At 42.6% G+C, this 9,214-nt stretch overlaps 1 long non-coding RNA gene across 1 annotated transcript; it reads right to left on the bottom strand.

Annotated features, from left to right (window-relative positions):
* Positions 1-3,426: 3,426 nt before the first annotated feature.
* On the bottom strand, positions 3,427-7,600 carry LOC107983366 (uncharacterized). Its single transcript, XR_001730808.2, has 2 exons — positions 7,035-7,600; positions 3,427-3,967 (listed from the first exon to the last, which is right to left on the bottom strand). It is a non-coding gene; the product is annotated as an uncharacterized LOC107983366 (long non-coding RNA).
* Positions 7,601-9,214: the final 1,614 nt, after the last annotated feature.

The raw sequence follows: 9,214 nt of genomic DNA, 5'->3' as shown, positions 1-9,214 counted from the left end.
CGGGGGATGTTGCAGCCGTGGTGGGTCTTCTCAACAAAGCCAGGGCAGCAGCGGTGGATGCTGTGGTCGCAGTAGCGGTGGAAGCAGTGGTGGGTGCTGTGGTGGAAGTAGCGGAGGAGGATCTTCCCAAAAGAAGATGCCAATCCAGCAGATGAAGTAGATGCCTTCAAAAAGAGATGAGGCATGATGTCCACAGCCCATTGGAGATGTCTTCTCTACTTCCCAATCATTTCTGGTTAATACCTCATTTAAGCTGCAACCCAAATCTTCTGACTTGGGACATTCATTCTTCTACATCCAACCTTGGATACTCTTGTGAAGGCATTAAAGTTTTCTTGCACGCAAGCCGTATGAGTGTCTGTGATGTTCTTTCATTATTCTCATCAGAGACGTAGATGTGCACACACCTCAGGATCATAATGACTTGACTACTTGTCTTTATATTACAATACTTCTTGTTCCTACTGAGAGAAGCACTCCAAGATATGGAGATGGTGTCATGATTGGACCTTCTCCATGCAAAGGAGATGTTCAGTGACTAAGATATGGCTCAGCCTTTGCAAATCTAGATAGTATTTTCTATTAATTCAGTCTGCTTTCCAACCTAGTCCATATATTAATACTTTAGCATGATCTTAGACCAGGGGTCCCCAAACTTTTAAAACAGGGGCCCAGTTCACGATCCTTCAGACTGTTGGAGGGCCGGACTATAGTTGGCCACCGAGCAATAATAATTAATACTATTTATTTATTTATTTAATACATTTATATCCAGCTCTTATCACCCCGAAGGGGACTCAGAGCGGCTTACAAATTAAATTTACATACATTATATTATTAGCATAGCACAATACTGGCAATAAATTACTATATTGTACCATATAAATATATTGTAATATTATTAGTAATATTACATTTAATATAATATATATATAATTAATATTATTATATTGTATTATTAGTATTATATTGTATTACAAAATAATATTAATATTATATGCATATACAATATATTATAATATTATATATTATTGTAAACTATATTGTATATATGTATACTAACAACAACAACAACAACAATAACAATAATAAAGAAGATGGTTGGAAGAGACCCTTTCGGCCATTTAGACCAACCCCCTTCTGCCTCTGTGCACCGAAAGCACAAACAAAGCATCCCTGACAGATGGCCTCTCCGCCTCAATGTTAATAATAATAATAATAATAATAATAATAATAATAATAATAATAATAATAATAATAATGGTTGTAAGAGAAGAAGAGACCCCTTGGGTCATTTAGCCCAACCCCCTTCTGCCCTTGTTCCGTGGGGGCCGTATAAATGGCTTTGATGGGCCGCATCCAGCCCCCGGGCCTTAGTTTGGGGACCCTTGTCTTAGACCAATGACCAGTGGTTCCCAACCTGGTGTCCCCAGATATTTTTTGGTATTTCTGGGATTTCTGGGAGTTGTAGGCCAAAAAACATCTGGAGACTCCATGTTGAGAACCACTGCCATAGACCATTGCTTTGCAAATGTTGGTCCTCCAGTTATTTTGGACTTCAGCTCCTGGAAGACCCAGCATGCTTGGCCAACAGTGAGGAATTCTGGGAACAGAAGTTCAAAACCTTTGGAAGACTAAGGTTTTGGAACCATTGTTCTAGGTCATTCACAATAAGATGAAAACCTTTGAAGGTAAATGACAATTTTGGTCATGTTTGAAGACTCTACAATCCCTTGTTGTTGCTGTTGTCTTCTCTCAAGTCATTGCTGAGCGATAGCAACCCTGACCTAAATCTCACCTGGCTTGATTTATCCAGAGTATGCTTGCCTTAACTTTCCTCTGAGCATTGGTCTTTCACAGTTTTCCTAGCTATTGATCAAAACGGTTTCTGGAAGATGAAGTCCTAAAATATCTAGTAGACTAAAGGTTGAGAACGTCTGTTTTCAAGGACAATGTGTGTTACTACTCACTACTAAGCAGTTTTTGCTGCCTTTGAGGAATCTCCAAAATTCTGTAGCCTTTTTGACCAGACAGGACTGGGCCATCACCAAACTACAACTAGGACTCCATAGCATGGAATTGATTCGACACCTTAGTCAACTTCATCAGAGGCACCAACATTACATATTTTTTTCACCATTGGATCTAAACTGTCTCTCTCTAATAATAACCCATTCTGAGGCTGAATTAATGATCCTCCTTGGTAAATTTTCCACACCTTCTGACATCGGTCTAACTATGACTGGATGATAACACACCCCGATGCTGTCATGTTTCATCCTTCCTCACCAAGCAAATGCAACCTGTTCTACCTAATTATGATCTTGAGAGATGGGTTAGTTGGAAAGTCTCCATTTGAACAAACAGACGCCCTTGGGTTGGGTTCGAATGATCTAGGTTGTCTGGGATAGGACAGGTCTCTATCCACAGAACTTCCAGTCTAAAAGGGTAATGAAATTTTGGCCTAGGACAAAACAACAAAACTACACATCCCAGAAACACTAAACTTGGCAGCACAAACCCTCATCCATGCCTCTACGTTCATACAACAAAAAGCTCCAGCTACTCCAGAAAACGGCCAGGGTTTGAGACTGCAAGGCTATTCACTGCTATTCCACCTGGCCAACAAAGGATTCCCATAAGCCACAGTAACACGTGGCCGGGCAAAGCTAGTGTAATATATAGAAGGCAGACTTATCGAAAGTACCTCACCATGAGTGTTTGTATCTATCCATCTATCTCCCTTAGAAATGGATATTCCCACCAGGGAAATCAGTAAGATAATTGTAGGGTGCATGACTCCATAGCATGGAACCATGCCTGTTAAAGTGGTAGTAAACTGCATTAATTCTACAATATAGCTGTACCCTCTGACTCATGGAAACCCTGTCATAATGTTTATTTTTTGGCAAGATTTAATTAGAGGAGGCTTACCCTTGCCTTCGTTTGAAGCTGAGAGTATGACTTGCTTAAGGTCACCCAAGGGTTCCCGTGTCCAGGTGGAGATTTGAACCTTGGTCTCCTTATTATTCCAACAAAGACACCACATTTCCTTCTCATTTGGGTCTAGATCAGGCATGGGAAAACGCTGGCCTTCCAGGTGTTTTGTACTTCAACTCCCACAATTCCTAATGGCCTACTGGCTGTTAGGTCCAAAATACCTGGAAGGCCGAAGTTTGCCCATGCCTGGTCTAGATGGATGAAAATCTGACTCCGCAGAGGGCAAATCCTTACATTCTAGTGTTCTACCTTGGAGTTATCTGGAAAAAAATTAGAGATCTGTCTGGCTATATATGTTGTATGTCTAATGGCATTGAATGTCTGCCATGTATATGTGCATTGTGATCCTCCCTGAGTCCTCTTCGGGGTGAGAAAGAAGGATGGAATATAAATACTGTAAATAAATAAATACATACATACATAAAATTTTCGAGATGTGCTTTATTATTGACTAATCCATGCCTATAGATGGATCAAAAGAGGGGACTATACGGATGTAACACTGATATTGGTCAAGGTGAAGATGTATCTTCTCTCTCATTTCAAGACATCAGGTAGAAGAAGCAGTAGCCAAGGGATGTCCATGATGTGATGTTGGACCTCGTTGGTTGGAGAGATCTCCATTGCAGGATTTTGGATTTTTTGGATCGAACAGAAAGAGGAGCGAGGGGGACAGTCTCGCTTCGGATGGCACGGAGCCTCTCTAGGCATTCTTCTCGCAGCTATTTCTGCTTCTGGTCTGGGACTTTGCAGACCTGTTGTTGCTGTTGCTGTTGCTGCTGATCCTGTGACGGCTTTGGCTTCTGGGGCTTCCCGCAGGAGGACCCGCTGTTCTGCCGCCCGGAGCCACAACCTCTGCTTTCATTGCCCGAATTCTGCCGGCCGCAGCCGGAGGGCTTCTCTTCTTTCTCTTGCTTGTAGGCTTTGTCTTTGTCCTGGCGGGAACACATCTTGTGCGAGGGAAAATCTAGGAGGGAAGAAGAAGAAGAAGCATGAAGGCTTAATTTGAAATGCATTGGAGTGAATGCAGTTTGACGCCAACTGCCATGGCTCCATGTGATGGGATCCTGGGAGGAAACGTTTGGGGAGGAACCAGAAATCTTTGATGGATAAGGTAAAAGACCTTATAGAGTGGCAACTCCCATAGCATTGGGCCATGGTGGTTCTAGTGGTCTCACATGGCATTAATTCCATCAGTAGATCCCAACCTTTGGTTCTCCAGGTATTTTGGACTTCAGCTCCCACATTTCCTAATGCCTGGTAAGATGGGTAGGATTTCTGGGAGTTGGAGTCCAATACAACTGGAGGATGGTTGGGAACCACTGATGTAGATGTATCCCATGTCTGTTGTTGTTTATTTGTTCAGTCGCTTCCAAGTCTTTGTGATCTCATGGACCATCCCAGGACAGAACTCCCTGTTATAATAATAATAATTTTATTCTTATACCCCGCCCCATCTCCCCGAAGGGACTCGGGGCGGCTTACATGGGGCCAAGCCTGGTCATGACAATATAGAAACAAGCAGTAAAACAAATCAAACAACAATAAAACAAGTTATAAAAACACATACAATACACGTGTTGGCCATGGTCACCTCCTGTTGGCCATGGTCACCTCCTGCTCCTTCAAGGTCAAGCCAGTCACTTCAAGGATACCATCCATCCATCTTGCCCTTGGTCAACCCCTTTTCCCTTTCCTTCCATTTTCCCCAGCATCATTCTCTTCTCTACTGGGAACGATGACAACGTAGTCAGTGCACATTCAGAAGTAGACCTACAAGCCACTCTAAACACCTTGGCAGAAGCATATGAGAAGCTCGGCCTCTCACTGAACATCGAGAAAACCAAAGTGCTTTTCCAACAGGCACCAGCCAATCCCTCTACAATGCCAGGAATACAGCTTAATGGTATCACATTAGAAAATGTTGACCATTTCCGCTCCCTTGGCAGCCACCTCTCCACAAAAGTCAACATTGACACTGAAATACACCGCCTGAGCTCTGCGAGTGCAGCATTTTTCAGAATGAAGCAGAGAGTGTTTGACACTGAAATACAACACCGCCTGAGCTCCGCAAGTGCAGCATTTTTCAGAATGAAGCAGAGAGTGTTTGACACTGAAATACAACACCGCCTGAGCTCTGCGAGTGCAGCATTTTTCAGAATGAAGCAGAGAATGTTTGACACTGAAATACAACACCGCCTGAGCTCTGCGAGTGCAACATTTTTCAGAATGAAGCAGAGAGTGTTTGACACTGAAATACAACACGCCTGAGCTCTGCGAGTGCAGCATTTTTCCAAATGAAGCAGAGAGTGTTTGATGATCGGGACATCCGTAGAGATACCAAGGTGCTTGTTTATAAAGCCATTGTCCTCCCAACCCTGCTCTACGGCTGCAAAATGTGGACGGTCTACAGACGTCACACCAAACTCCTGGAGCGTTTCCATCAGCGTTGCCTCAGAAAAATCCTGCAAATCTCTTGGGAAGACAGGCGGACAAATGTCAGCGTGCTGGAAGAAGCAAAGACCACCAGCATTGAAGCGATGCTCCTACGCCATCAACTCCGCTGGACTGGCCACGTTGTCTGAATGCCCGATCACCATCTCTCAAAGCAGCTACTCTACTCCCATGGACCAAATATGGACTTCAAGGGCATCCCTATGCCATCAATTTTTCTGCATTTCCCCCAGAAAGCAGTCTTATCATTTTTAATTTTGGTGATTCTTATTATTTATATTATTATTAGTTCTTTATTAGTTATGGTGCTGTTTTGCCTTCTTTTTGGTGAGCTTGACTCTCTTTCACTCCAATTTCATAGCAACCCTATAAAGTAGATTAGGCTAAGCCCTTGGATGGCCTGAATATTAAATTTCATTGAGTATATATGCTCAAATCTATTCTTGTAGGGCCAGGCTGTGGCGTAGCTGGCTAATAGCCAGCATCAAGAAATCACCACTGACCGTGAGATCATTGGCTTGAATCCCGGGTTGAGGTTAAAGTTCCTGACTATTAATAGCCTAGCTTGCTGCTGACCTAAGCAGCTCAGAGTAGATGTGTCTGTAAGTAGAAAATTCTAGGTATTGCTTAATGCGGGGAGGTTAATTTAACTTAATTTATGACATCATAAAACTGCTGATGGTGTGAGAAGAACATGAGGAAGTACTACCATCAAAAGGACTCAGTGTCACAGTGGACAATGAAGAAGTAGCTCCCCCTGTGGCCAGAATTGAGCATAGCCTCATGAAGCCGGAAGCTGGAAAAATGTTAAATAGCCTCTATTTGTCTGTCTGTATATGTCGTATGTCTAATAATGGCATTGAATATTTGCCATGTATATGTGCATTGTGATCTGCCCTGAGTCCCCTGCAGGGTGAGAAGGGCAGAATATAAATACTGTAAAAAAATAAGTATAATAATAAGCCTTTAAATGCATGAACAAAGACTCTCTCTTTTAGCCCCAGTCTTTATGAAGTAAAGTAAAATACATTTAGTCAACAGTGCAACCATATTGTATCTGGAGATTTTGGAGAGAGGACCAGAAGTTCAGTGGTTTCTCATGCAGGAGCACGTAGCTAAAGCAGTCCTGAGAGATGACCATCTAACCTCCAAGGTAGGCCATTCCATTGATGAAACGTTCTTACAGTCAAGACGTTCTTCCTAAATTTAGGTGGACCCTGTTGTCATCTGAACCCATTCATCTAGTCTTTCAAGCAGCAGAAAACAAGCTTGTTCCATCTTCTACATGATGTCTTTTCAGATGTCTAAAGATGGATACCAGACTACTTCACCATCTGCATCATCCATCTTCTCAATCTCCCAAGAAGTTGACTTATCTACCACTGAACTATAGGTCCTCAACCTCCAACCTCAAGATGGCTGATTGCCCAAAGACCTCCTACATCTCATCACAGCCTATGTCTTTTGGGAAAGGGGCTCTATGGAACAAAGCTAGATGGCCCAGGAGGTCCTCCAAGATGTACATCCCTTGGCTAGAAGAAGAAGACTTAGAAGAAGAGAAAAGATGGAAAAGATCTTACCTGGTTCTCAGAGAGATTCTCTGGAAATTGAAGCAAGGTTGCTACGAGTGTCAAGCTACCACCCAGGAGACCTTTTTATACAATTTCTTAGCCAATCTCCTTAATGCTTGAGACATGAGCCAACTATGCAGATTTGTTTATTTTGACTTTGTCTTTCAGAGGAAGCCCATTCTTAATTAACCAGAGATCTATAACCTTGTCTTTGACTCATGGGATTGCCTCAGTGTCGAAAAGCAAGCAATGTCCCCATATTTGGTGTCATCTCTGTTGGCTTCGTGTCATGAGCATAATTGAGAGACACGCCTAGGAAATGATTGGGGAGTGGGGTGGGGGACTGGTTTTCCTCATGAGATCACTTGGTCATATTTATACTGCTTACACCGGGAAATGCAGATAAGGTTGCCATCGAGCAAATATATGCGCCTGGTTACCCATCATAACACCGTGTACACACCATGACTCTAGCTTTTAGATCTTTGCTAACATGCACATCTTGTACCTGTGTTCTTTTATCATACTGTTAGCTTCAGAGAAAACACACCAATGGTGAAGAGATGTTGATCAACCGATCATCCAATTAACTAATAATAATAATAATAATAATAATAATATAATAATAATAATAATAATACTCATGACCATTCATCATTCACTGCACCCTCGCAGTGATGTTGACCCGGCTATATCTGCCTAGAAGATCAGGGGGCTGAGGACTCTTACAAGTAAAACAAGCAGTCAAAGAAGAAGAACATGCCCTGGCAGAATATGGAAAGCAAAGTGAAGAACCTGCTTTGATTGAAGTCAAAAATCAGAAACTCCTCAAAGCACAGTAGACAAAAAACCAGTTCAAGAAAACCACACTACAAACTAGAGCTGACAGCTGGCACAACAAAACATTTCATGGAAAGATCCTTGACAAAATTGAAGGAAAAGCTGATCAGGAGAAGACCTGGCTCTGGCTCACAAATGGGACCCTGAAGAAGGAGACAGAAGGCCTGATCCTTGCAGCCCAGGAGCAAGACATCAGGACAAAGGCAATTCAGGCCAAGATTGAAAAATCAGCTGATGACCCAAAATGCAGACTGTGCAAGGAAACCGACGAAACCATGGATCATATCCTCAGCTGCTGTAAGAAAATTGCACAGACAGACTACAAACAGAGGCACAACTATGTGGCCCAAATGATCCATTGGAACTTATGCCTCAAGTACCACCTCCCAGCAGCAAAGAACTGGTGGGATCACAAACCTGCAAAAGTATTGGAAAATGAGCACGCAAAGATACTGTGGGACTTCTGAATCCAGACTGACAAAGTTCTGGAACACAACACACCAGACATCACAGTTGTGGAAAAGAAAAAGGGTTGGATCATTGATGTCGCCATCCCAGGTGACAGTCGCATTGACGAATAACAACAGGAAAAACTCAGCCGCTCTCAGGACCTCAAGATTGAACTGCAAAGACTCTGGCAGGAACCAGTGCAGGTGGTCCCGGTGGTGATGGGCACACTGGGTGCTGTCCCAAAAGATCTCAGCCGGCATTTGGAAACAATAGACAAAATTACGATCTGCCAACTTCAAAAGGCCACCCTACTGGGATCTGCGCGCATCATCCGAAAATACATCACACAGTCCTAGACACTTGGGAAGTGTTCGACTTGTGATTTTGTGATATGAAATCCAGCATATCTATCTCGTTTGCTGTGTAATAATAATAATAATAATAATAATAATAATAATAATAATAATAATATTAATAAGTTTATTTATATCCCGCCTCCATCTCCCCTGAAGGGGACTCGGGGCGGCTTACAGCAAAATCAGATACAAAACAATGATAAAATAAAATATGAAACATCAAAGAACAATAATAAAAACCAATAATAATATATACACAGCAGCCGAAAAAACACAACGCGGTATTAAAACATCAAATTAAAAACAATGAGGTTGCAATAGCGGATAAGCAATAGATATAATGTATTGATCAACCCTTCAATGGGTCCACTCAGAACCGGCCCTAGGTAATCTGACCTAGTAAGCGAACCTAATTTCGCAGTGCCCCCCCCCCCCCCACGGAAATTTTGCGCCCTCCCCCACACAAACCGGTGGCAAGTACTCCTGTGTTGACTCACCGTTTAACACTTGACTCTATTAAGTCAGGCCTAGCCAATGGGATTG

The sequence above is a fragment of the Anolis carolinensis genome, unplaced genomic scaffold, assembly GCF_035594765.1.
Source record: "Anolis carolinensis isolate JA03-04 unplaced genomic scaffold, rAnoCar3.1.pri scaffold_14, whole genome shotgun sequence".
Taxonomy (NCBI): domain Eukaryota; kingdom Metazoa; phylum Chordata; class Lepidosauria; order Squamata; family Dactyloidae; genus Anolis; species Anolis carolinensis.
The sequence above is the reverse complement of the archived record's forward strand: the minus strand, read 5'-3'. Positions and strand labels throughout refer to the sequence as shown.